Source organism: Lepisosteus platostomus, chromosome 5, assembly GCF_059453375.1.
Source record: "Lepisosteus platostomus isolate fLepPlt1 chromosome 5, fLepPlt1.hap1, whole genome shotgun sequence".
Taxonomy (NCBI): Eukaryota; Metazoa; Chordata; class Actinopteri; order Semionotiformes; family Lepisosteidae; genus Lepisosteus; species Lepisosteus platostomus.
In genome coordinates, this window is record NC_142615.1 from 41,804,827 (window position 1) to 41,831,238 (window position 26,412).

The 26,412-nt window shown below is 47.3% G+C and overlaps 12 non-coding genes and 3 pseudogenes across 12 annotated transcripts; 12 read left to right on the forward strand and 3 right to left on the reverse strand.

The window, feature by feature from the left end:
- The first annotated feature begins 184 nt into the window (after positions 1 to 184).
- Positions 185 to 303, forward strand: LOC148666670 (5S ribosomal RNA). The gene has a single exon (XR_015939009.1). It is a non-coding gene; the product is annotated as a 5S ribosomal RNA (ribosomal RNA).
- Positions 304 to 840: 537 nt separating this feature from the next.
- Positions 841 to 959, forward strand: LOC148666671 (5S ribosomal RNA; annotated as a pseudogene).
- A 537-nt stretch (positions 960 to 1,496) lies between these two features.
- On the forward strand, positions 1,497 to 1,615 carry LOC148666672 (5S ribosomal RNA). The gene has a single exon (XR_015937318.1). It is a non-coding gene; the product is annotated as a 5S ribosomal RNA (ribosomal RNA).
- A 537-nt stretch (positions 1,616 to 2,152) lies between these two features.
- Positions 2,153 to 2,271, forward strand: LOC148666673 (5S ribosomal RNA; annotated as a pseudogene).
- Positions 2,272 to 2,808: 537 nt separating this feature from the next.
- Positions 2,809 to 2,927, forward strand: LOC148666674 (5S ribosomal RNA). The gene has a single exon (XR_015937320.1). It is a non-coding gene; the product is annotated as a 5S ribosomal RNA (ribosomal RNA).
- A 537-nt stretch (positions 2,928 to 3,464) lies between these two features.
- Positions 3,465 to 3,583, forward strand: LOC148666675 (5S ribosomal RNA). Its single transcript, XR_015939020.1, has one exon. It is a non-coding gene; the product is annotated as a 5S ribosomal RNA (ribosomal RNA).
- A 537-nt stretch (positions 3,584 to 4,120) lies between these two features.
- Positions 4,121 to 4,239, forward strand: LOC148666676 (5S ribosomal RNA; annotated as a pseudogene).
- A 537-nt stretch (positions 4,240 to 4,776) lies between these two features.
- Positions 4,777 to 4,895, forward strand: LOC148666677 (5S ribosomal RNA). Its single transcript, XR_015938497.1, has one exon. It is a non-coding gene; the product is annotated as a 5S ribosomal RNA (ribosomal RNA).
- A 537-nt stretch (positions 4,896 to 5,432) lies between these two features.
- On the forward strand, positions 5,433 to 5,551 carry LOC148666678 (5S ribosomal RNA). Its single transcript, XR_015937321.1, has one exon. It is a non-coding gene; the product is annotated as a 5S ribosomal RNA (ribosomal RNA).
- Positions 5,552 to 6,088: 537 nt separating this feature from the next.
- Positions 6,089 to 6,207, forward strand: LOC148666679 (5S ribosomal RNA). Its single transcript, XR_015937322.1, has one exon. It is a non-coding gene; the product is annotated as a 5S ribosomal RNA (ribosomal RNA).
- A 534-nt stretch (positions 6,208 to 6,741) lies between these two features.
- On the forward strand, positions 6,742 to 6,860 carry LOC148666680 (5S ribosomal RNA). The gene has a single exon (XR_015938510.1). It is a non-coding gene; the product is annotated as a 5S ribosomal RNA (ribosomal RNA).
- A 10,139-nt stretch (positions 6,861 to 16,999) lies between these two features.
- Positions 17,000 to 17,072, reverse strand: trnaa-cgc (transfer RNA alanine (anticodon CGC)). The gene has a single exon. It is a non-coding gene; the product is annotated as a tRNA-Ala (tRNA).
- Positions 17,073 to 20,522: 3,450 nt separating this feature from the next.
- On the reverse strand, positions 20,523 to 20,604 carry trnal-uag (transfer RNA leucine (anticodon UAG)). The gene has a single exon. It is a non-coding gene; the product is annotated as a tRNA-Leu (tRNA).
- A 3,490-nt stretch (positions 20,605 to 24,094) lies between these two features.
- Positions 24,095 to 24,182, reverse strand: trnay-gua (transfer RNA tyrosine (anticodon GUA)). Its single transcript is given in 2 exon segments — positions 24,095 to 24,130; positions 24,146 to 24,182. It is a non-coding gene; the product is annotated as a tRNA-Tyr (tRNA).
- A 1,376-nt stretch (positions 24,183 to 25,558) lies between these two features.
- trnam-cau (transfer RNA methionine (anticodon CAU)) lies at positions 25,559 to 25,630 on the forward strand. The gene has a single exon. It is a non-coding gene; the product is annotated as a tRNA-Met (tRNA).
- The last annotated feature ends 782 nt before the right edge of the window (positions 25,631 to 26,412 follow it).

A 26,412-nucleotide genomic window follows, 5' to 3' on the forward strand; every position in this document is an offset into this window, starting at 1 on the left:
GCAGCTCCGTCCTCATTGGAAGGAAGCAAAAGTGAAAGGCTGAAGTGAAATAGAGTGGGGACGAAGGCAGTGAAGAGAGAGAACGTGGGAAGAAGAGAAAAACGCAAGGGAAAAAAAGCAGCGTCGTAAAAGAGGTGACGGAGCTGTCCTCTCAATAAGAAGGGTGCCAGCGAGCCTTGCTTTCGCTTACGGCCACACCCCCTTGAGCACGCCTGATCTCATCTGATCTCGGAAGCTAAACAGGGATGGGCCTGGTTAGTACTTGGATGGGAGACCGCCTGGGAATACCAGGTGCTGTAAGCTTTTAAGCGCAGGAGGCGCCCTATCCCCGCTCGCTCGCTCATTCCCCTGTTCACACGTGCAGTGCGGCTTGTCCGTCTGTTTATTTGTCAGCTTTGGCGAGACACGGGTGCTTGTGTATTAGCGTGAGCGTTTTCTATTCTGATCAGGAACAGTTTTACAAGTCCGCAAAGGATCGAGGAAAGGTTTATCGCCAGCTGAAAAGAGACACAGCGCTTCGGCTGTGGAGACTTGTTCGGCTGGCGTTCGGAGAGTCGCGTTTTTCAGAATTGTATTGAGATCGTTTTCCACAGAGCTCAGATGTCAAAGCACAGCAGCAGCTCTCCACAGCGATCCTCTATAGCGCCCTTTCTCCCGCAGCTCCGTCCTCATTGGAAGGAAGCAAGAGTGAAAGGCTGAAGTGAAATAGAGCGGGGACGAAGGCAGTGAAGAGAGAGAACGTGGGAAGAAGAGAAAAACGCAAGGGAAAAAAAGCAGCGTCGTAAAAGAGGTGACGGAGCTGTCCTCTCAATAAGAAGGGTGCCAGCGAGCCTTGCTCTCGCTTAGGGCCACACCCCCTTGAGCACGCCTGATCTCGTCTGATCTTGGAAGCTAAACAGGGATGGGCCTGGTTAGTACTTGGATGGGAGACCGCCTGGGAATACCAGGTGCTGTAAGCTTTTAAGCGCAGGAGGCGCCCTATCCCCGCTCGCTCGCTCATTCCCCTGTTCACACGTGCAGTGCGGCTTGTCCGTCTGTTTATTTGTCAGCTTTGGCGAGACACGGGTGCTTGTGTATTAGCGTGAGCGTTTTTTATTCTGATCAGGAACAGTTTTACAAGTCCGCAAAGGATCGAGGAAAGGTTTATCGCCAGCTGAAAAGAGACACAGCGCTTCGGCTGTGGAGACTTGTTCGGCTGGCGTTCGGAGAGTCGCGTTTTTCAGAATTGTATTGAGATCGTTTTCCACAGAGCTCAGATGTCAAAGCACAGCAGCAGCTCTCCACAGCGATCCTCTATAGCGCCCTTTCTCCCGCAGCTCCGTCCTCATTGGAAGGAAGCAAGAGTGAAAGGCTGAAGTGAAATAGAGCGGGGACGAAGGCAGTGAAGAGAGAGAACGTGGGAAGAAGAGAAAAACGCAAGGGAAAAAAAGCAGCGTCGTAAAAGAGGTGACGGAGCTGTCCTCTCAATAAGAAGGGTGCCAGCGAGCCTTGCGCTCGCTTACGGCCACACCCCCTTGAGCACGCCTGATCTCGTCTGATCTCGGAAGCTAAACAGGGATGGGCCTGGTTAGTACTTGGATGGGAGACCGCCTGGGAATACCAGGTGCTGTAAGCTTTTAAGCGCAGGAGGCGCCCTATCCCCGCTCGCTCGCTCATTCCCCTGTTCACACGTGCAGTGCGGCTTGTCCGTCTGTTTATTTGTCAGCTTTGGCGAGACACGGGTGCTTGTGTATTAGCGTGAGCGTTTTTTATTCTGATCAGGAACAGTTTTACAAGTCCGCAAAGGATCGAGGAAAGGTTTATCGCCAGCTGAAAAGAGACACAGCGCTTCGGCTGTGGAGACTTGTTCGGCTGGCGTTCGGAGAGTCGCGTTTTTCAGAATTGTATTGAGATCGTTTTCCACAGAGCTCAGATGTCAAAGCACAGCAGCAGCTCTCCACAGCGATCCTCTATAGCGCCCTTTCTCCCGCAGCTCCGTCCTCATTGGAAGGAAGCAAGAGTGAAAGGCTGAAGTGAAATAGAGCGGGGACGAAGGCAGTGAAGAGAGAGAACGTGGGAAGAAGAGAAAAACGCAAGGGAAAAAAAGCAGCGTCGTAAAAGAGGTGACGGAGCTGTCCTCTCAATAAGAAGGGTGCCAGCGAGCCTTGCTCTCGCTTACGGCCACACCCCCTTGAGCACGCCTGATCTTGTCTGATCTCGGAAGCTAAACAGGGATGGGCCTGGTTAGTACTTGGATGGGAGACCGCCTGGGAATACCAGGTGCTGTAAGCTTTTAAGTGCAGGAGGCGCCCTATCCCCGCTAGCTCGCTCATTCCCCTGTTCACACGTGCAGTGCGGCTTGTCCATCTGTTTATTTGTCAGCTTTGGCGAGACACGGGTGCTTGTGTATTAGCGTGAGCGTTTTTTATTCTGATCATGAACAGTTTAACAAGTCCGCAAAGGATCGAGGAAAGGTTTATCGCCAGCTGAAAAGAGACACAGCGCTTCGGCTGTGGAGACTTGTTCGGCTGGCGTTCGGAGAGTCGCGTTTTTCAGAATTGTATTGAGATCGTTTTCCACAGAGCTCAGATGTCAAAGCACAGCAGCAGCTCTCCACAGCGATCCTCTATAGCGCCCTTTCTCCCGCAGCTCCGTCCTCATTGGAAGGAAGCAAGAGTGAAAGGCTGAAGTGAAATAGAGCGGGGACGAAGGCAGTGAAGAGAGAGAACGTGGGAAGAAGAGAAAAACGCAAGGGAAAAAAAGCAGCGTCGTAAAAGAGGTGACGGAGCTGTCCTCTCAATAAGAAGGGTGCCAGCGAGCCTTGCTCTCGCTTACGGCCACACCCCCTTGAGCACGCCTGATCTCGTCTGATCTCGGAAGCTAAACAGGGATGGGCCTGGTTAGTACTTGGATGGGAGACCGCCTGGGAATACCAGGTGCTGTAAGCTCTTAAGTGCAGGAGGCGCCCTATCCCCGCTAGCTCGCTCATTCCCCTGTTCACACGTGCAGTGCGGCTTGTCCATCTGTTTATTTGTCAGCTTTGGCGAGACACGGGTGCTTGTGTATTAGCGTGAGCGTTTTTTATTCTGATCATGAACAGTTTAACAAGTCCGCAAAGGATCGAGGAAAGGTTTATCGCCAGCTGAAAAGAGACACAGCGCTTCGGCTGTGGAGACTTGTTCGGCTGGCGTTCGGAGAGTCGCGTTTTTCAGAATTGTATTGAGATCGTTTTCCACAGAGCTCAGATGTCAAAGCACAGCAGCAGCTCTCCACAGCGATCCTCTATAGCGCCCTTTCTCCCGCAGCTCCGTCCTCATTGGAAGGAAGCAAAAGTGAAAGGCTGAAGTGAAATAGAGTGGGGACGAAGGCAGTGAAGAGAGAGAACGTGGGAAGAAGAGAAAAACGCAAGGGAAAAAAAGCAGCGTCGTAAAAGAGGTGACGGAGCTGTCCTCTCAATAAGAAGGGTGCCAGCGAGCCTTGCTCTCGCTTACGGCCACACCCCCTTGAGCACGCCTGATCTCATCTGATCTCGGAAGCTAAACAGGGATGGGCCTGGTTAGTACTTGGATGGGAGACCGCCTGGGAATACCAGGTGCTGTAAGCTTTTAAGCGCAGGAGGCGCCCTATCCCCGCTCGCTCGCTCATTCCCCTGTTCACACGTGCAGTGCGGCTTGTCCGTCTGTTTATTTGTCAGCTTTGGCGAGACACGGGTGCTTGTGTATTAGCGTGAGCGTTTTCTATTCTGATCAGGAACAGTTTTACAAGTCCGCAAAGGATCGAGGAAAGGTTTATCGCCAGCTGAAAAGAGACACAGCGCTTCGGCTGTGGAGACTTGTTCGGCTGGCGTTCGGAGAGTCGCGTTTTTCAGAATTGTATTGAGATCGTTTTCCACAGAGCTCAGATGTCAAAGCACAGCAGCAGCTCTCCACAGCGATCCTCTATAGCGCCCTTTCTCCCGCAGCTCCGTCCTCATTGGAAGGAAGCAAGAGTGAAAGGCTGAAGTGAAATAGAGCGGGGACGAAGGCAGTGAAGAGAGAGAACGTGGGAAGAAGAGAAAAACGCAAGGGAAAAAAAGCAGCGTCGTAAAAGAGGTGACGGAGCTGTCCTCTCAATAAGAAGGGTGCCAGCGAGCCTTGCTCTCGCTTAGGGCCACACCCCCTTGAGCACGCCTGATCTCGTCTGATCTTGGAAGCTAAACAGGGATGGGCCTGGTTAGTACTTGGATGGGAGACCGCCTGGGAATACCAGGTGCTGTAAGCTTTTAAGCGCAGGAGGCGCCCTATCCCCGCTCGCTCGCTCATTCCCCTGTTCACACGTGCAGTGCGGCTTGTCCGTCTGTTTATTTGTCAGCTTTGGCGAGACACGGGTGCTTGTGTATTAGCGTGAGCGTTTTTTATTCTGATCAGGAACAGTTTTACAAGTCCGCAAAGGATCGAGGAAAGGTTTATCGCCAGCTGAAAAGAGACACAGCGCTTCGGCTGTGGAGACTTGTTCGGCTGGCGTTCGGAGAGTCGCGTTTTTCAGAATTGTATTGAGATCGTTTTCCACAGAGCTCAGATGTCAAAGCACAGCAGCAGCTCTCCACAGCGATCCTCTATAGCGCCCTTTCTCCCGCAGCTCCGTCCTCATTGGAAGGAAGCAAGAGTGAAAGGCTGAAGTGAAATAGAGCGGGGACGAAGGCAGTGAAGAGAGAGAACGTGGGAAGAAGAGAAAAACGCAAGGGAAAAAAAGCAGCGTCGTAAAAGAGGTGACGGAGCTGTCCTCTCAATAAGAAGGGTGCCAGCGAGCCTTGCGCTCGCTTACGGCCACACCCCCTTGAGCACGCCTGATCTCGTCTGATCTCGGAAGCTAAACACGGATGGGCCTGGTTAGTACTTGGATGGGAGACCGCCTGGGAATACCAGGTGCTGTAAGCTTTTAAGCGCAGGAGGCGCCCTATCCCCGCTCGCTCGCTCATTCCCCTGTTCACACGTGCAGTGCGGCTTGTCCGTCTGTTTATTTGTCAGCTTTGGCGAGACACGGGTGCTTGTGTATTAGCGTGAGCGTTTTTTATTCTGATCAGGAACAGTTTTACAAGTCCGCAAAGGATCGAGGAAAGGTTTATCGCCAGCTGAAAAGAGACACAGCGCTTCGGCTGTGGAGACTTGTTCGGCTGGCGTTCGGAGAGTCGCGTTTTTCAGAATTGTATTGAGATCGTTTTCCACAGAGCTCAGATGTCAAAGCACAGCAGCAGCTCTCCACAGCGATCCTCTATAGCGCCCTTTCTCCCGCAGCTCCGTCCTCATTGGAAGGAAGCAAGAGTGAAAGGCTGAAGTGAAATAGAGCGGGGACGAAGGCAGTGAAGAGAGAGAACGTGGGAAGAAGAGAAAAACGCAAGGGAAAAAAAGCAGCGTCGTAAAAGAGGTGACGGAGCTGTCCTCTCAATAAGAAGGGTGCCAGCGAGCCTTGCTCTTGCTTACGGCCACACCCCCTTGAGCACGCCTGATCTCGTCTGATCTCGGAAGCTAAACAGGGATGGGCCTGGTTAGTACTTGGATGGGAGACCGCCTGGGAATACCAGGTGCTGTAAGCTCTTAAGTGCAGGAGGCGCCCTATCCCCGCTAGCTCGCTCATTCCCCTGTTCACACGTGCAGTGCGGCTTGTCCATCTGTTTATTTGTCAGCTTTGGCGAGACACGGGTGCTTGTGTATTAGCGTGAGCGTTTTTTATTCTGATCATGAACAGTTTAACAAGTCCGCAAAGGATCGAGGAAAGGTTTATCGCCAGCTGAAAAGAGACACAGCGCTTCGGCTGTGGAGACTTGTTCGGCTGGCGTTCGGAGAGTCGCGTTTTTCAGAATTGTATTGAGATCGTTTTCCACAGAGCTCAGATGTCAAAGCACAGCAGCAGCTCTCCACAGCGATCCTCTATAGCGCCCTTTCTCCCGCAGCTCCGTCCTCATTGGAAGGAAGCAAGAGTGAAAGGCTGAAGTGAAATAGAGCGGGGACGAAGGCAGTGAAGAGAGAGAACGTGGGAAGAAGAGAAAAACGCAAGGGAAAAAAAGCAGCGTCGTAAAAGAGGTGACGGAGCTGTCCTCTCAATAAGAAGGGTGCCAGCGAGCCTTGCTCTCGCTTACGGCCACACCCCCTTGAGCACGCCTGATCTCGTCTGATCTCGGAAGCTAAACAGGGATGGGCCTGGTTAGTACTTGGATGGGAGACCGCCTGGGAATACCAGGTGCTGTAAGCTTTTAAGCGCAGGAGGCGCCCTATCCCCGCTCGCTCGCTCATTCCCCTGTTCACACGTGCAGTGCGGCTTGTCCGTCTGTTTATTTGTCAGCTTTGGCGAGACACGGGTGCTTGTGTATTAGCGTGAGCGTTTTTTATTCTGATCAGGAACAGTTTTACAAGTCCGCAAAGGATCGAGGAAAGGTTTATCGCCAGCTGAAAAGAGACACAGCGCTTCGGCTGTGGAGACTTGTTCGGCTGGCATTCGGGGAATCGCGTTTTTCAGAATTGTATTGAGATCGTTTTCCACAGAGCTCAGATGTCAGAGCACAGCAGCAGCTCTCCACAGCGATCCTCTATAGCGCCCTTTCTCCCGCAGCTCCGTCCTCATTGGAAGGAAGCAAGAGTGAAAGGCTGAAGTGAAATAGAGCGGGGACGAAGGCAGTGAAGAGAGAGAACGTGGGAAGAGAAAAACGCAAGGCAAAAAAAGCAGCGTCGTAAAAGAGGTGACGGAGCTGTCCTCTCAATAAGAAGGGTGCCAGCGAGCCTTGCTCTCGCTTACGGCCACACCCCCTTGAGCACGCCTGATCTCGTCTGATCTCGGAAGCTAAACAGGGATGGACCTGGTTAGTACTTGGATGGGAGACCGCCTGGGAATACCAGGTGCTGTAAGCTTTTAAGCGCAGGAGGCGCCCTATCCCCGCGCGCTCGCTCATTCCCCTGTTCACACGTGCAGTGCGGCTTGTCCGTCTGTTTATTTGTCAGCTTTGGCGAGACACGGGTGCTTGTGTATTAGCGTGAGCGTTTTTTATTCTGATCATGAACAGTTTAACAAGTCCGCAAAGGATCGAGGAAAGGTTTATCGCCAGCTGAAAAGAGACACAGCGCTTCGGCTGTGGAGACTTTATTAATAAGGCCCCTCAGTAGTTGAGATCTCTGTTATTCCCATCTAGAAACATGCAATCAGCATGTTATTGCTGAAGCAATAGTCACAACATTATTCCACACCTGGGTGAGATGCGGGTTATGATGACAGTCATGCTTTCTACACCTTATACTGAGCTCAGAAATGGACCAAGCGGACATCTCACGAGCAGATCCCTCCGCGTATAAGAAAGGCAACTTGTCTCAGCAAAAATACAAAAAGGCAAAAACCCCACACTTGGAATGCAAACCTACCCTAAAAAGGAAACACGGTTTTAAAACGAACTTGATTTTCCCCTGGAGAAACCTTTTTATGGACACACATCGCATCTATTACACATGTAGAACTAAATATAAAGATAAAACTTAATATAAGAAGTCATGACATATCACACATGACGAAGTCTGGTCCAGAATAAACAGTTTACACTGACCCACCTTTATTTACCCTGGTCACTCACTTCTATTAACTGTTTAACTGGGTAACAAATTAATATTTGTTTCAATTTGGGATCTACACCTGGGAGCCCTGAAATGTTGGCCAGAGGGGAGAAGCTGATATTCAGACGTGAGAATATATTAAAATAAAGGATCTGATGTTGTTTTTCACCTGTCTAATCAAAGCTTGTTCAAAAATTATCTGATTATAGGACACACGAGTTTATAATCATACTCATTCCACTTTTTAACCCCGTATATATGCACAATATGAAACGTATATACACTAAATCTCACGTGTGACTCCCATAATATACATTTCTTTACGAAAATTAGGAACACTTACTACAATTATCAACCCCCCATGACGAGGCAATATTTCATACCTTTGTTTCTTTGTGGGTTCAAAGTTCTGTCCTGTCGTTTCACACGTAATGTTTTGGTAGTTATCTCAATTTTCCTTTGCAATTATCTCCAAGATCATCATCAACTTCTTGTAAAACGCTATGCACAACTGATATTTAAAGAAAGTCCTGTACCAAAACGTCTTCGTAGGGAAAGACAACTTTTTTTCCTTACGTTAGTCGCTACACGGTTACTCAAAAAATCCATTCACCGCCTTTAAAAAAAAAGTTTCGTTTTTTATTGTGGTTCACTGACATTTCTGTCACAATTCTGAGGGACCCCAAATAAAATTCACTTGCCGGTATAAAGACGCCGGCGAGGATAAGACAGGTATCGAACCACCTGCGTATCTAGCGGACGTTTAAAATAAAAAAAATGGCGTGTAATGTTGCGAAGGGCTACTGTTTTTTTTATAGTTTGTCGATTGTAAGGGACGTGGGCCGCGACAGAAATACTGGACGGGGTGGGAAAAGGTTTATTGATGGTTTATTGTACCGCAACGGTCACAATTGACTCACCAGCAAAGATGGCGCCGAGGCCACATCGGCTCCCTCCCGCCCTGCCTCGCACCGAAGCTCGAGCTGCGGAGCGCGACGCCAAACCGCCAGTCCACGGGCGCGGGCGCCGGACATAGACGTCATAAACCCTTCCGAGGCGCAGGAATTATAGATCACTGTAGTTTCTTCTGGACCCGGGTTAGGGACAGTGTGCCCTCCGTGAGAGTCTTCTGAGGAAGCCAGTGTCTCATGGGTGTCCAGGCTTGGTACCATCTGTCCATCACAGGACACACAGACACACACACTCACACACCCTGGACAGGACACCAGTCCATCACAGGACACACACACACTCACTCACACACCCTGGACAGGACACCAGTCCATCACAGGACATACACACACCCTAGATAGGACACCAGTCACTCACAGGATACACACACACACTCACACACCCTGAACAGGACACCAGTCCCTCACAGGACACACACACAACCTGGATAGGACACCAGTCCCTCACAGGACACTCAGACACACACACTCACACACCCTGGACAGGAACCAGTCCATCACATGACAAACACACATTCACTCACACACCCTGGACAGGACAGCACTCCATCATAGGACACACACACACCAGGGCCAGTTTTCCCAGAAGCCAATTAGCCCAAAAGCCTGTCTTTGGACCCGAAGAACACAGGGAGAACATGCAGACTCCACACAGACAGCCCCCCCCCCCCCCCCCCCCCTGGGTCCAGACCCGAGCCCGGAGCCCCCCCGCGCTGAACCCCTCCGTACAGACGGCCGCACACAGCTCCGTTGTTCCCGATTCCCGAGGTGATCTGTTAAAAGAAGCCGGTGTGTTGCCTCCAGGTGACATTTCCTACTGGAGTCAGGACAGGAGGCTCTTCTGTACACAGAAGGGGATGGGGGTGGGGAACAAGCCGCCCAGCCCTGTGGTTGAAGCCGATACCCCGGCTTCTCTCCAGACACAGCTGGGTGAGCTCCTCCAGTCAGTACAGGGGGCTCTACTGTACACAGAGGGTGGCGGGGGTGTGGAACAACTCCTTTGTTCGGGGCCTTGGGGCATTCTTGTTGTGAAAGGCGCTATATAAAAAAAACTGAATTGAAATTGAATCTTACAGGTTTGGGTTTTTCAGAGATCTTGTCAGAGATCTTGTCTGACGTGCCCGTTTCAAAAACGTAACGACACTCCTCACGTCCGAGCGCCGCCGGTCTGTGACGTAACGTATCCTTACACAACCATGACGGTTTCATCATGGACAGCACAAAAGCCCGAAAAGTGGTTGATGTTTTAATTTGGCAACGCCACGATGGATCCCAGTTTTTTTTTTTATTTTGGAGGCCAAAAAGGACAAAAAAGGAAACGTCCGGAGTGGATCGATGGTCATCTCTGCGGTTGTTCTGATGTTCTGAAAAAACAAAACAAAAAAAAAAACGGCTCGCTTGCCCGGTCGTGTAGTGTTTCCACACCCCACGCAAATCAACTTCTCTTCGCCCCCGGGGGCTCGTCGCCCGCAGCACCCCTCTCACGTGATAGGGGCTTCCCCCGGCTGTGACGTACTTACCCTACCCCCTTCCGCCAACGTCATACCGAAGGTCGCGCTTCGGGCCGCGGCGATGTTGACGGACTGTCTTGTAGCGTGAGAAGGGTTTAAATTTCGACTTAAGGAGTTGGCCATCGTTATATTTCGCGAGGTATCATACGGGGGGAAAAAGAACATTTATATTTATCAACCTACTAGTAATACTGGGTGGATGTCACGTTCCCCAAAGTTCAGTGCCTCTCTCTAATAAAGTAGAAACGTGACATTGAACTCCGTTCGAAACAGGAGAAATCACCAGGACACGATACAACTGACGTCCGGAAAAGAAAAAAAGAACTCCTATTCCCATTTGTAATGACCCCGTAGTGTTTTTCCCGGTGTGCGCTCATCTTTCGGAGACCCGTTTCTCTCTGGTGTTTTGCTGTTGGAATAAATGCCGAGGTGACCCTTCTGTGTGGAGTCTGCGTGTTCTCTCCAGCGGGTCGTTTCCTACACCGCAGGGGCTGATCGAACCGGGGTCTCCCAATCGTCACAGAAGTGTGTGTCATTTTGGGTGGTGGTGGGGGGGTGCATCGGGGATACTGCGCCCCGAGGGGATAACCTCTCACCTTACTCCGGACGAAGGGAGAAGACCTGTACCTTCACAAGTCCGGGTTGTGAAAACTTCTTCTGGCAGTTCAAAACGTTTCGAAGAGACTACAGCGCTACCCTGTTTTCCATTTCTATCGTGTATTATTATACAGTCATAAGTATCTGTACTGATCACAGATCCCCCTCTCACTACCAGGACTGAAGCCCAGTGCAGCACGAATAATAATAATAATAATTAATCCGTCTGGACTCTCCACTCAGAGCTCTTCCCAGGTCAGGGGGATCCCCTCCAGCCCCCCCAGTGTGCAGCCCCCACGTGGATGATGCTCCAGTCCGCTCAGCACACAGCAGCTCTCAGTGGGGAGGAGAGCAGAGGGATGGAGCCAGTTCAGAGAGGGGGGGTGATAAGGAGGCCATGATGGGTCAAGACCAGGGGGGGAATCAGGCCAGGACACTGGGGTAACACCCCTACTCCTCTCCAGAAACACCCCGGGATTGTTAATGAGCACAGAGAGTCAGGACCTCGGTTTGACGTCTTATCCGAAGGACGGCGCCTGTTTACAGTCCAGTGTCCCCCGTCACTATACTGGGGCATCAGGACCCACACAGACCGCAGGGTGAAAGCGCCCCCTGCTGGCCCCACTCACACCTCTCCCAGCAGCAACCTCAGTTTTTCCCAGGAGTCTCCCCTCCAGGTACTGACCAGGCTTCTACCTGCTGGGCTCCAGTGGGGAGGGGGCTGCTAGCTGGGAGCTGCAGGGTGAGATGGCTGCTGGGCAAACGATGGCTAAAGAGCTTCCTAGGACACCCTGGAGTTCGTGGTCAACTTCCTTCTCTTCAGACGGAGGTGGCTTGAAATCTGTCTCGTTTCAAGGAGTATTGGACACGATGCCCCCCCTGCTTTAGCCCCGCTAACTGGTGGCACGCCGACAACGAGGGCTCTCGGCCTCAATCCATCAACCACAAACTCTCCGGGATGAAAGAGAAAGACAGACTCTGTTCGTTCGTTTCGGGGGGGGAGGGAAAAAACCAAAAGCTTTTTTTAAAAAACATTTTAATGATGCTTAACAAAAGAACAAAAATTACAATACAGATTAATGTCAAGGGACACACCCCCCCCCCCCCATCTTACGATCATCACAGGACCTTAAAATAATACTTAATAATACAAGGTCATGCAGACGATCTGAGGACTCAGGTGGAGATAATGTGAAAGTTTTCCACAGTCCAGTCTGGGGTCCCTCAGCTTCAGTCCAGACTGGGGTCTGGGGTCCCTCAGCTTCAGTCCAGACTGGGATCTGGGGTCCCTCAGCTCCGGTCCAGTCCAGTCTGGGGCCCCTCAGCTCTGGTCCAGTCCAGTATGGGGCCCCTCAGCTCCAGTGCAGTCCAGTCCAGTCTGGTGTCCCTCAGCTCCAGTGCAGCCCAGTCTGGGGTCCCTCAGCTTCGGTCCAGCACAGTCTGGGGTCCCTCAGCTTCGGTCCAGCACAGACTGGGGTCCCTCAGCTTCGGTCCAGCACAGTCTGGGGTCCCTCAGCTTCAGTCCAGACTGGTGTCCCTCAGCTTCGGCCCAGCACAGACTGGGGTCCCTCAGCTTCGGTCCAGACTGGGGTCCCTCAGCTCCAGTGCAGTCCAGACTGGGGTCCCTCAGCTTCGGTCCAGCACAGACTGGGGTCTCTCAGCTTCGGTCCAGACTGGGGTCCCTCAGCTTCAGTCCAGCACAGTCTGGGGTCCCTTAGCTTTGGTCCAGTCCAGTCTGGGGTCCCTCAGCTTCGGTCCAGCACAGCCTGGGGCCCCTCAGCTCCAGTCCAGTCCAGTCTGGGGCCCCTCAGCTTTGGTCCAGCACAGTCTGGAGTCCCTCAGCTTCGGTCCAGCACAGACTGGGGTCCCTCAGCTTTGGCCCAGCACAGACTGGGGTCCCTCAGCTTCGGTCCAGCACAGACTGGGGTCCCTCAGCTTCGGTCCAGCACAGTCTGGGGTCCCTCAGCTCCAGTCCAGTCCAGTCTGGTGTCTCTCAGCTCCGGTCCAGTGCAGTCTGGGGTCCCTCAGCTTCGGTCCAGCACAGTCTGGGGTCCCTTGGCTCCAGTCCAGTCCAGTCTGGTGTCCCTCAGCTCCAGTCCAGTCCAGTCCAGTCCAGTCCTTGGTGGGGAAGGCGACTCCGATCTTAGCTGGCACAGAACCAGGAAAGGAACCTGGAAAGAATATTGTTATTGCAGGTGTGAGGGACACAGACACGGACATCACCATGACATCAAACAGCAAGAGGAGACTCCTTCTTGAATCACAGACACGACCGGGCGGCGTCCCCCTGTCTGCTCACCTGCACCTCCTCTTCTTCTTCTTGTCCTTCCCAGCAGCCTGCTCCTCCTCTCCCTCGCTCTTCCTCTCCTGACACACGTTCTCCGCCGCCTCCATCGGCTCGTCCTTATCATCTGTCTCCACCGACATGCAGCTCAGGGACTTTAAAAAGACGCACCAGCACTTCTGAAGCAGAGACAGGAGAGTCACGTTAAGAGTCGGACTGGACACTCCAGGACATGAACACTGCACTGAGAGAGAGAGGGGTTCATACACACACACTGACTGGACACTGGACAGGAGTAAAGAGAGAATCAGAGCATTACCCACTTTCTTTTTCTTCTGTCTCACAGGAGGTGGTGATTGGACCTCCTCCAGCTGGAGTCCGAGTAGGGAGAGAGGGGGCAGGAGAGGGACAGCACAGGGAGAGAAAGAGAGAGACAGGTGAGTCAAGTGTCCCAAGAGTACAGAGACTCTGCTGAGATCACACTCGCAGTGAGTGAGCCTGGGTGTAGCCCACTAATACTGACCCACTGTACACCATAGGACAGAGAAGAGGAGGAGAGAGACACACTGACTGGACACCACAGCACAGAGAGGAGGAGGAGAGAGACAGTGACAGACAGGGCTGACAAGACAGACAAGATGGCGAAACTCCACCACAGACAGGACAGGAGGCAGGGTGGGACCAGCACTGACCTTCTTCCTCTCTCCTGCCGGAGGAGCTGTCTCCACCTCCTCTTCCTCCTGCAAGTCAAGAGACAGGCTGAGAGAGAGACGGGCTGGTGGGACATCGGCGAACAGAGCTGAAGGCAGAGAGCCGGGGAGACAGGCCCAGCTGGGACAACGCAGGACAGACAGAGAGACAGACAGAAAGGAAGGAGAGAGAGACACAAAGATGAAGGCACAGAAAGACAGCAGGCAAAGAGAAAGATTGAGATTGAGGGACAAACAAACCGAGAGAGAGAGCGGAAGGAGAGAGAGAGAGGAAGGAGAGAGAAGGACAGACAGACTGACAGACGGGGCTGAAAGAGAGAGAGACAGAGAGGCAGGGACAGACAGACAGCAGGACGAGAGAGAGACAGAGATCGAGGGACAATAATTTGGTTTCGAAATTTATTCTGAAAATATACAATCATTCACTCCTGAAAAATATCGAGTTCAAATTATACATTATGTACAATATTGTAATCAACATATGGCTAATCATCAAAAATAAAAAAAACTGTACTGGGGGACACAGCTGGCTGTGCTGTTCTGGACAGAACACACTGAGGTCCAGTTTCCACCTCCTGCAGGATCAAACAGCACCTCCACTGGCTCTCCAGTGAACAGAGGGACAGACAGAGAGGCTTCAGGCTGCAGGGTGACATTGTCTCTGTGAGCTGAAAGACAATCAGGACAGAGGATGATATAAGAACACACTCTGTCAAGAATATAGAGCCCTCTAGTGATCCTACTGTAGACCTGCTCACCACCCACAGTGACGATCACAGTGCTGATACTGCTTCCATTAAGGTCCCTCACTGTGTAGTTGCCCTGATCAGCTGGAGTGAGGGAGCGGAGTGTCAGAGAGCTGTTCTGCACTGACACTCACTGTTCGTACCTGGGGCCAGGGAGCCCTGCGCTGCTCAGTAAGACTATACGATTCCGGACAGATCGTGCAGGATCAAACAGCACCTCCACTGGACCAGCAGTGTGGAGGGGGGAGACAGAGAGGCACCAGGCTGCAGGCTGTGGACTTCTGAGTGAGCTGAAAAGGGACAGGTAGAAACATGTTGAATATTTAGTTTTACAACAATACCTTGAGTTTGGACTGCGATCAGCTTCATTTTGTATTTCAGCTGTGAAAATGCAATTTCAAAAATGCACGCCACAGTCATGTTAGGTTCAAGTTACAGTTGCATCACAACTCAATACATTTGCAATTCACTTCTGAGATAATTGTTCCTGGTGTTTGTGTTGTGTATGCCTTGCAATGGAGGGGTGAGAAATAATGGACTTATTACATTATAATGAATAATAATTGCTTACACTTATATAGTGCTTTTCTGGACACTCCACTCAAAGCGCTTTGCAGGACATGGGGACTCCCCTCCACCACCACAAATGTGCAGCATCCACCTGGATGATGGGACGGCAGCCATAGTGCACCAGAACGCTCCCCACACACCAGCTATGAGTGGGGAGGAGAGCAGAGTAATGAAGCCAATTCATAAATGGGGGTTATTAGGAGGCCATGATTGGTAAGGGTCAATGGGAAATTTGGCCAGGACACTGGGGTAAAACCCCTACTCTTTTCGAGAAACACCCCGGGATTTTTAATGACCACAGAGAGTCAGGACCTCGGTTTTACGTCTCATCTGAAGGACGGCACCTCTTTACAGTTTTTCCAGTGTCCCCGTCACTATACTGGGGCATTAGGACCCACATGGGCCACAGGGTGAGAGTTCCCCCTGCTGGCCCCACTAACACCTCTTCCAGCAGCAACCTTAGTTATTATTGTGAAGAATGAAAGAATATTAGGAACATGAAAAGGTTGAATGTTTTAAATACGTTTTTTTACTGAAACATCCGCTACAGAGATGCGCACACACGTCATTACAAACGCACACCTGCACAGAGACGTCCTCAAGCGCCTTGTTCACAATTATGGGCTCCAATAGGAACAAAAAACGCCAGCCTGACAACTCGAGCATTCAAACCAAGAACCCAACACGTACTTATGTTGGCAGCCTGTGCAGAAAAGCAGAAAGAACCACAAGCCTTCTCTATTGGGAGGAAAAACACACACTCCCTCTCTCACACTCCTGATTTCCTTAAATAGCTCATTCTTCATCTCTGGCTCCTACATACAGTATAGCAGCGCTCAGTCTGCTTTGAATAAGCCATAAATCTAAGATTTGTTTTATCTGTTCCTCTTGTCTAGGCCTAGAGCTGCTTTTCATAAAAGAGCTGTTTGCATAAATAGCTAGGGTTACAGCTGAAGACACCAGCTTCATCCCCCAGTGTGTTATACGTCGGGAGCAAGAGAAGAGGGCCAGGCCGTGCCTTTTCATAGATTTTTCTTCTGAAAAGTCAGTTTCTCAGAGGCAGATTTAGCCCCTCATGCATTGTAGAGAGATAGACACGCCCGCGCGCGAACAGTTAGAGCTGCACCCTCACACAGAGTCAGACCCGCACAGACACATCCTCTTGTTTAAACAAATACACAAACCTGACGGCGCTCACAATGATCCAGACACACACACACACACACACACACACACACACACACACACACACACGACATCAGTAGTCACTCTTGCACACTGGACCCCAGCTCAGTCCTCACCTCCAGCTCCTGCAAACCGCTTCGAACAAACTGCATTAAGAAAATTAGGTTGCGTTCCGGTAGCAGGCCATCCTGGGCACCAGTGTGAGTTACACACTCATTTGTAAAAGCCCTTCCGCATTGTCGGGCATGCTTCACAGTGCTGGACCTGGGGTGTGGGTGCTGTCTGTGTGGAGTTTGCATGTTCTCTCCCTGGTCTGTGGGGGTTTCCTCCAGGTGCTCCAGTTTCCCACAGTCCAGGGACAGGCTGCCACTTTCACTGGGCAGTGCACCGTCACCGTGGCAGCATGGTGGGTCGGATCTGATTTCAGTCTTTATTTCCTTTTTTAGAGATCCTGTAACCAGGACCTGTTCACTGCCATGACGGACATAAGGAACAATAAAGCCGAAGTCTTGTTTCCCACAAGAAACAACAAAACCGAAGTATTGTTCGATGTGCCGGTACAAACTTTTAGGTTATATAGTCCTTCCTTGCTGCTTCAGACGTCATTCGGTGTTATGGTAAGGGGGGGGTCGTGGTATTTGGCCAGTTAAGAGACCCTGGCCAAATGGTCAGTTTAAGATTATGCCCCCTCGCATCTGGAATCCTTATCAGTTAACCCCCTTTCCTGCCATAAACCCCTGTTGCTTAGAAGTCTAATTTTCAGGCAGAACTGACTTAAGTTAACCCTATTTACATCTTGTCTCTTACTTCAGCCCTCTTCCATTTGCTAGTTAAAAGTTGTACAACCCATTTGTATGCGACAAAAGAAGCCAGCCTGTTTCCGCCCGGTTTCGAACCGAGGGCCTTTCGCATGCGAGGCGAACATGATAACCACTACACTACGGAAACAGTGGTAAGATGTGCCCAGCGGCCCAGTGCTGAGCTTCGCCAATGCGTTTCAGCTGCTTCCAGTGCCTTTATTGGAGTGCGCTGATGGACCGTGCTCTCTCTCCAGAGACCAGCACGCCTGTCATGGACGGAGCAGGAAAGGCGGTGCCACATTCTACAGCCCTCTCCACGCAATCGGGCTACTGAAGTGGAGAAAATCGGCTCTCCAGAAAGTGCAAATATCATAGAGGTAGAGGTAGGGAGAGAGGAGGAGTACAAATTCAAGCAGAGGCCTGAGTGGAGCACTGTCGTATGGCCCTGACATCAATCCCTCAACTCTCTGCATAAAGCAGTGTCTTATGGCCATAACATCCCACCCCCACCACTCTCAATGGAAAGCACTGTCGTATAACCATGACATCCCACCCCCACCACTCTCTGCATAAAGAAGTGTCGTATGGCCCTGACGCCCACCCCTCCACTCTCTGCGTTAAGCTGTGTTGTCAGGCCCTGACATCCCACCTCCGCCACTCTCTGCGTAAAGCAGTATCTTCAGGCCCTGACATCCCACCCCCGCCACTCTCTGTATAAAGCAGTGTCATATGGCCCTGACATCCCACCCCCACCACTCTCTGTGTAAAGAAGTGTCGTATGGCCCTGACACCACCCCTCCACTCTCTGCGTTAAGCTGTGTTTTCAGGCCCTGACATCCCACCTCCTCCATTCTCTGTGTAAAGCAGTGTCATATGGCCCTGACATCCCACCCCCACCACTCTCTGCGGAAAGCACTGTCATATAGCCCTGACACCCACCCCTCCACTCTTTGAATAAAGCAGTGTCGTCAAGCCCTGACATCCCACCCCCGCCATTCTCTACGTAAAGAAGTGTCATATGGCCCTGACACCCACCCATCCACTCTCTGCGTTAAGCTGTGTTGTCAGGCCCTGACATCCCACCTCCGCCACTCTCTGTGTAAAGCACTGTCGTATGGCCCTGACATCACACCCCCACCACTCTCTGCGTGAAGCACAGTCATATAGCCCTGACGACCACCCCTCCATTCTTTGCATAAAGCAGTGACGTCAAGCCCTGACATCCCACCTCCGCCACTCTCTACGTTAACCCCTGTTAACTCGCTTGCTGAATGATCTCTCAAGAAATTCCTGGTGAGATTCAACAGGTGTTTTCTTCAACAGCCACTAAAAGTCTGATGACCTTCTCTGGATTTCCTGAATATGATGTAAAATTAGTTCAAATCATTTGGTAGTTAACAGAACAAAATGCTTTGGAGGTACATTTAAAACAGCAGAGCAACACTGTAGCACTTCGTGTGTGACTGAGTTTAATTGTGTAAACCTGGCTCTCTATGAACACGAGCAAAGAGTTCTCACTCAACAGAAGATTGCGATGTGAGCACAATAATGTAAGACATCTGGTGATGCCAGGGATTGAACTCGGAACTTCATACATGAAAACCATTGAACTACATCCCCTATGGCACAGATGGTGGAACTGACTTAAAGATGTGCATATGTTCACTGACCACAATCCACCCTTCATGAATAATTGAAATGAATAATTTATTTTTATATCCAGTCACATGGGCGACGGTGGTTGATTCTTCAATGGGGGAGAGCGTTTTTCTACCTCCTTACTCGACTGTCTTTCAATTATGTTTTCCTTGAAATCTTTTTGCATCTTTTAAGTGCTTGCGATTAAATTACGCATAGAAAAACAGCAGTACAGTTGATGTTCATGGACCGATGCACACAACTCCAGTGATAAAGCCCTGTCTGTAAATATTGTAGAAGAACGTTAAAGGGCGAAACAACGCTCCAACCACGGGAATGGTAACAAGAAGGATCGTGTTCTTATTTAATATGTGCTTTTGAATTGCCTTGTCAATACACACAGGCTTTAGAGATGGACAAATAATTTACAGTGGTGTTTGTAAACAAAGATGGAACATGTTTTTTTCTATACCAGGAAGAAAGGAGCAGACTCTTAAACTTTAAGAGACAGAAACAATACCTCATCACAGCTAACACTAATTAAAACAACATCACAACAGAAGAGTGAAGCCTTGGGTGAATCAAATTAGTTTTCATTGGTCGTCTGTGTCTTCATAACTTTGTAGGTGAGAGAGAGGATTGCGAAAATGTGCGGGTGCTTCTTAGAAGTGTGTTGGTAGTACAGGTGACTTCCAAATAATTGAGCCGGGTTTTAATCCCGGCCAGTGCATCCCCAAACCTTTTCAAGATAATCATTTATCCGGTAGCACATCTCCTGAAACTAACATTCGAGGTAGGAAGCGTGCTCTTAAACACCAAAACACTCAAAAAGGAAGAAGCAGATCTCTGTACACAAGACAGTAGTGCGATATGAGAATTTCTGAGTTCTTGATGGATTCAGGCTCCTTCTCAGAGGTCCTTGCTCGCCAAATAACTTTACATCTGAGGAAGAGCACCATGGAAAAAAAACCCAACTCAACAAGCGAGCGTGTTGGTTGCTCTTGCTCTTAATGCAAGGAGCTGTTTTTTTTTCCTTGCAATAATCATTATTAACCAAAAACAGCAGCACAGGTAAGTCGCATTTGTGATTATGTCACTTCTCTGCTTCAGCAAGGTCAATAAAAGACTCTGAAAGTAGTAAAGCAAAACTGAACTCAAAATCATATTAGGAATTCTGAGCGATATATCCATACAGGTAATCCAATAAGAACGTTGAAATATTTGAATTAATCTCTCTATATATTTCGCTGCTTTTTACCCGGAGTAAAACTATTGGATTGAAGGAATGCTAACCGCTGGGTTAAAATGTATAGTTGTTATTTGGAGAAATCTGTAAACTCGTGATCTTATATGTTTTAAAAGACAGCACAGGGAAAAACGACAGTGCTGATTATTTTCCAGAGACAGAGCACTGATGACCTCTCCGAGCTGATTGATAAAGCCCACCCAGTGGATACTCTAGCAGAACGTCAAAGAACATTCACCTTTGTATCCAAAGAAACGACAGGAACAACATCAGGAAGCACAATCAATTCCCCTTTTAAATCTTTCCTGTAAGGTATGCTATGTGAATCCATGAAGTTAATCCTCTGATCTCTTTTGATCACGAACAAAGTATTTCTGATGGAGCGCTATGTTCAAAGATTTAATAAGCTTTACCCCTGCCAACGATTCGGCGTGAAGAATTAAAAGTTTCACAGACAAAAGCAGCTCACCACCACAGCCAATATTAAATGTACTTGCCGGTACACTATCATGTGCACTGCCTCAAAAGTGATCTCGGCAGACGTTGTTCCCTACATAAAGCTGAACGTGCCAAAGAGAATTTCTATTGAGAAAAAATATTTTTTCTGCCTTGATGTTAAGCCTGTCTTTTAGAAAGTCTATCTCTAAACACCTCCCGCAGCCTAACAAAAAGCGCTTTTACTGATTGTATTGCAGGTCTTAAAACATTAATATTTGGCAGCAGTGGGATTCAAACCCACGCCCCCAGAGAGACTGGAGCCTAAATCCAGTACCTTAGACCACTCAGCCACGCTACCTTCCTCCATACCCATCTTCACATTGCTGGCTTGGACTAGGGGGGGCTTCAGCTCTTGTCGTCAGATCTAATGATATCATGACATGTGGAAGTGACTGCACCTTCATCTTCCGAGATGCTTTCAATAACACAAACGCTACTTTCACTGGCACAAACACAGCAATAATGAAGGTGGTGGGATTCATCCTTTGTGCTGTTTGTAGGGGTGTAACTCTACGGTGATCTGCTGACGTGAAGAGCAAAAATCAAAATCCTCTGCTATTACTGTTGCTTTTTTCATAGTTTCTTCAAATCCTTCATTTGAACGTAGATTTTGAAGGATATTGATGATAATACCACATAAATTGTGGTTTTCTTGTGATCGCCAATTTTATTCAAATAACAGCCTTTTTTACAGTTCCTTGCGTGTTTCACAAGGTATAATAGCCCCCTTCGCATCCTCAGCTAACATATTTTAAAATTACAATAGCTTATACAGCATGCATGTTTACATTTATATTAAAATTAAAGTAAATATACAAGAATACATACAGTGCTAACCCAATAATTCTTGTCAGGTTCTGCAACAAATCTGCGTTGTTATTTTAACATGTTTCAGCTGAGGGTGCAACAGGAGTATAAATGAATTTTCCCGCCAGCCATTCAAAGACCAAATTCCATGAGTGAACATTATTTTCTCAGATGTTGCCGGCATTGGACTTTGCCGGTGGTATTGAATTATGTCCACAACTGTTGTAGTAGTTCCTTCTTGAAATTCGACACGTGCAAAGCACTCGTAATATCATAGGTGTTAAAGTTCGCTGAGTCTATTCGAGTCATGGTGTGTATCCCTGCCTATCATTGGGAGACGGGTAACTTTTTTACACTCAGATTCCAATCTTCAATGCTTTGTGTGAGAGCTTACATAACTTTCATTTTCTCACAATTTCTGACGATTGTTCCAAAGGGGCACCCTGTCAATTCCGAATACTTTTCAAAAATCTGCCTGCATGTTTGATTATTGTCATTTCACTTAGAAAAAGTTCAATATTGATCATAACTAAAGAAAATAATGATCACGAACAAAAAAGGGATAAAGATGCAAGTCGATCTTGAATCAGAGCTGGGTGAAATGGGCTTCTGTTCTGATATGGTTGTATGAGAAACAGGAGGAATCGCCAATCTCCTATAGAACATGAGTTGAATCAGGAGTGAGACATTTAGTATACTCGTGCATATGTCAACGCCTGACCTACATCGTAAAACTAACATTAAGTTGTCAGAGACATTCATTTATATACAAACAAGAGACAGACCAAGTAATAATTCTACATTAGTTCAGGTGGGTAAACCTGAACTAACTAACTAATAAACCTTTTAATAATTCTACATTAACGTGTCCTACATTGATCAGACTAATTGACATGGTCTGATTCAGAGCCTGTGCAGTTCGTGCTAATTACAACAAGGACAGTTCTGGTCCCTCATCACCGAACTGAACACAAGTTCAGCTGTTCTCCAGTTTTGTTACGCATGGTTTTTCATTGCAATTGAGTTCAGAGCTGGAGCTGATCTCCAGACAGTACAGTGTTTTGGGTAAGTTGTCGAAATTCGCATGAGGCTGCAGACAACTTACCCAAAGTGTTTTCTATAGCTTTCAGGTGGAGTTCATTTATATAAAACAACGTAAGTGGTATAAACGCAACAAGCCAGACGGCAGTCCAACTTATAATTTTCTGACGCGAGGCCTGACGCGTTATTCATTATGCCACTGACCCTGCTATTGTAGTGCTAAAAAACACGTTTTCTACATTTATGTCTGTTCACTCTAAAAACTCTAAAAAGGACAAAGGGTTTGTGTGTCCCGCTAAAATTCCGCTTCATTTCGAATGCAAATAAAAACCGTTTTGTTCCAAGAAATCATAGATTTGTCACATCCTTCATACTATACTTCTCTCTTGTATTAGTAAAGCATTTTGATTTAAACTGAACAATATATGAAAGGTTTCATCTATACACTTACACATAATAAGTATACGAATAAATACTCGGAAGAAGCCGCAGCTCAGGTATTAGAGAGATTTAAAATCGGATCGGAGGATTTAGAGTCCAGACTGCAAACCAACAGCTTACACAGGTCTTTTATAGAACCCTTTTGATTTCCTCTACTTTGTCCCTGTGATGTCATTGTCCTGCTCGCAGCCGAGCCCGACACACGTCTGGTTTCTGTCGCTTGACGCACACCCTGCGGTCCATGCGGGTCCTAATACCCCAATACAATGAAGGGGACACTAAACTGTAAACAGGTGCCGTCCTTCGGCTGAGACGTAAAACCGAGGTCCTGACTCTCTGTGATCATTCAGGAGAATGGTGGTGGTGGAGGGGAGTCCCCATTACCTGTAAAGCGCATTGAGTGGAGTATCCAGAACAGCGCTATATAAGTGTGCGTAATAATAATAATGATTATTATTATTATAATTGTAATGTAAAATGCAATAAAAAAAATATCAAACTTTGATTCAAAATAGATTAATGTAAAAACTGATAAAGCTAATGCTTTTTTCAGGGCTATAGCTGTAGCTGCGAGAAGGTTAAAAGCGCACAAGTGATCTGTCTTTCGTCAAAGTAATTGCCAGAGCAGTAAGACGCAGAGCACCATCCAGCAGCTGTAGACGATGTTCGGGGAAGAGCTAATTCTGTTTTTAGCACAGGGAGTGAGAATGAGCTCAGTCCGGCTCCGAGCAGAATCCATCCTGGTTTGGTTACAGTGCGCCTGAGGATCTTTGGATCGCAACGTAAAAAAAACAATTGCTCACATCGTGTGACTTCCACGACAGGAAGGAAAGATATCACTTAAAAAAATCAGAACTGAAGATTTGGATCCTGGGCCTCAATTTGATCAAATTATTAAAATAATAATTATTAAAATATCAAATTGTGTTTCTGCAACATTTCGTGCACAGTACGCCATTTTTATCTAAAAATAAAACAACAGTCACAACGAGAGCTTATACGCAGTCTGGGGTATATTCCCCTTTTATATTTTTGCCACTTTATATCGAACCTGTTATACTCCCAGAAGTGCACAGTAGCTTGTACAAATGTACAATTCACCACTGGTATAAACAGATGTGTGCCCTGTTTGCCTTTGTAAGCATTTGTTTAAAAAATAAGTTCACAATACGATAAAAACACAGAAAGCACAAACTTCATAATACAACGATACAAAATCAATACCAAATCATTATGCCAATTAAGTACCTATCCTTTGAAAACAGAGAACACCTTTATATCTACAAAAAACTTGACATTTGTATGTATTTTTGAATTACAAAGCAGACAGAGTAGTCCCTTAATTCAAAGATCGGATCTTGGCCAAAACAAGACAATCAGACGTGGGCTGAATTCGGAACAGGAACCTCTACTTCGTCGTTTATTGAACTTTTGATAAATGTCTGAATGAAACAGATTCGCTTTTTTAACTCTTTGATTAAAGTACACAAAAAGCACCTTCCTTCGAGCCGGAATCGAACCAGCGACCTTAGGATTCCCTACTGACTCCACTACAGTCCTCCGCTCTACCAACTGAGCTATCGAAGGGATGTCAAGCAATGCTCCCTAGCACATACTGCCCAATGTAGTGAAATGTTCCGGGTGATTTAAATCCCACTTCGACATCAAGTTTCCAACTCGTTTCCTTAGTCTTGTTTACCTTGAATTTAAGCCACGAACCAGGATTCTACTGTATAAACTTCCAGGGATATTACAAAATGTTTGATGGGGCATCAATCATTCCAGGCGGAAATTGACTCCTTTTTTTTCTCGAGGGATCATATTAAACATGTCATTAGTATCGAGAGGAGGATCACCATGAGACACAAAACAAATAGTTTCTTTCTGTCTTTATTAGAAAGTAGCGTTTGTGCTACATTAATAATATTTTCGTGGAAATAAAGAAGTTTCGAAATGTGGTTTTGAGTTAAATATTAGCGTGTTCATGTAATTAGTTTGTGTTTGTCATTACTATATATATATATTGCCATGTTACTAGAATTTGTAACTGAAGTTTACTAGTTGTGTTTTTTATGATGGTTAGACATTTGTTGATTACAATATTGTATATAATGTATAATTTGAACTACATATTTTTCAGGTGTGAATAGTTGTATATTTTAAGAATAAATTTCTAAAATAAATCATTGGCTTTATTTACTAGTTTCTACACCTATAAAAATCTTTCTTTGATGTATAATAGACCTTTAACTATATATGTATAGTAGTCTTCTAAATTTATCCGTATAATAGAACTACAACCATTTATGTATAATAAACATATAATCAATTTCATTCTAGACCAGTTACGGAGCACAGTTACACGTCTGGTATGCGTTCAATAGTCGTATATTCTACATCTTTTGCCCACTGGGATGTGCCGATTTTAACTTGGCAAACCAAGATACACATTTTCTAATGAAACCTTAATTAAAAGACAGTTTGTTTCTCGAAAGCGTGTTATGTAAAAAAAGAGAAAAACGAAAATATATGGATGGTAATCTTTCAAAGCTGAAGATTTTACTTTTGAAAAATTGACATTTTATGTACTGTATGCAGATGCATTCGCTGGTTTTAGAACTTTGCTGTACTTCCTGAATCATTTTCAGTATTATAAAGTGGGTGTAGATTTTTCTTTCAGGTTAGGACGCGAGTGTGTACATGTGTTTGATTTTCGTTTCACTGATTCTCATTGAAGATTTGGGAATTAACGACGAAAGAATCAGTTGCCTCGGAAAGCAGAAGGTTTGGTTCTCAACGATATTGAAGACACGCCCATGTAGAGCAGCGGGTGATGATTTGTGCTATAAAAGACCAAGTGCTCAAAGTGACGTCTGCGTTTACCGTTTAGACTTTTCATCTCGGGCGCACTTTTAGAAAGCAAAGATAGAGCAGTTGTGTTGAATCACATTATAACAGCTGTCAGCAGAGTGGCGCAGCGGAAGCGTGCTGGGCCCATAACCCAGAGGTCGATGGATCGAAACCATCCTCTGCTATGTACACTTTATGCACGATTGATAAGCATACCATCAGTTTAATGAAGTGCATTAAAACTGTTTTTTTCTCTCGTGTGTATGAAAGCTTCACACTTAAGGTACTCTTTCATCTTTACCAATAGCAGATGCCCAAATGTATCTTTGGTTGTTCTGCGATCCTTCATAGTTTCCTCAATTCCTTCAAATGAACATCCATATCAAAGCAATTATGTATATATATATTACAATTAAGGTACATATTAAAAATATCAACGCACATTTGTATAATGCTCATTTAATAATGATTGTCAAGGATTGTCAAGTTCTCCAACAAATCTGTGTTCTAATTTTAAAATATTTTTGCTAAGGATACAACGGGTGTATAAATGAATTCTCCCAACAGCCAGTTAAAGAAAAATTCCACACGTGAAGATGGTTTTCTTGGACATTGACTTAGGTACTTATTTGTTTACTTGTTGTAGTTGCACACGAGTAAAACACAAAGATTTCCTGCCACATTCAAGAGGGTTTGCGAAGAAATCCCTTCAATTTTTAGCGGAGATTTTGTTTACATCATCACAATCTGAAGCACGTCCCTGAGTACGTTTGACCCACCAGCCCTTTGTTTAACAGCTGCACAGGGACACATTCCCGTTGCTTTTCACAACTCACATGTTTGTAGTTAAAGAAAATAAAATACTGTCATTTTCCTGCCAGCTGGCAGTATTTCTTCTGCACTGACTAAGAGTAACCAAGAAGTTCATTTCATCTTTCGCAGGCTGTAATCTACAGAAAAGGAAGTG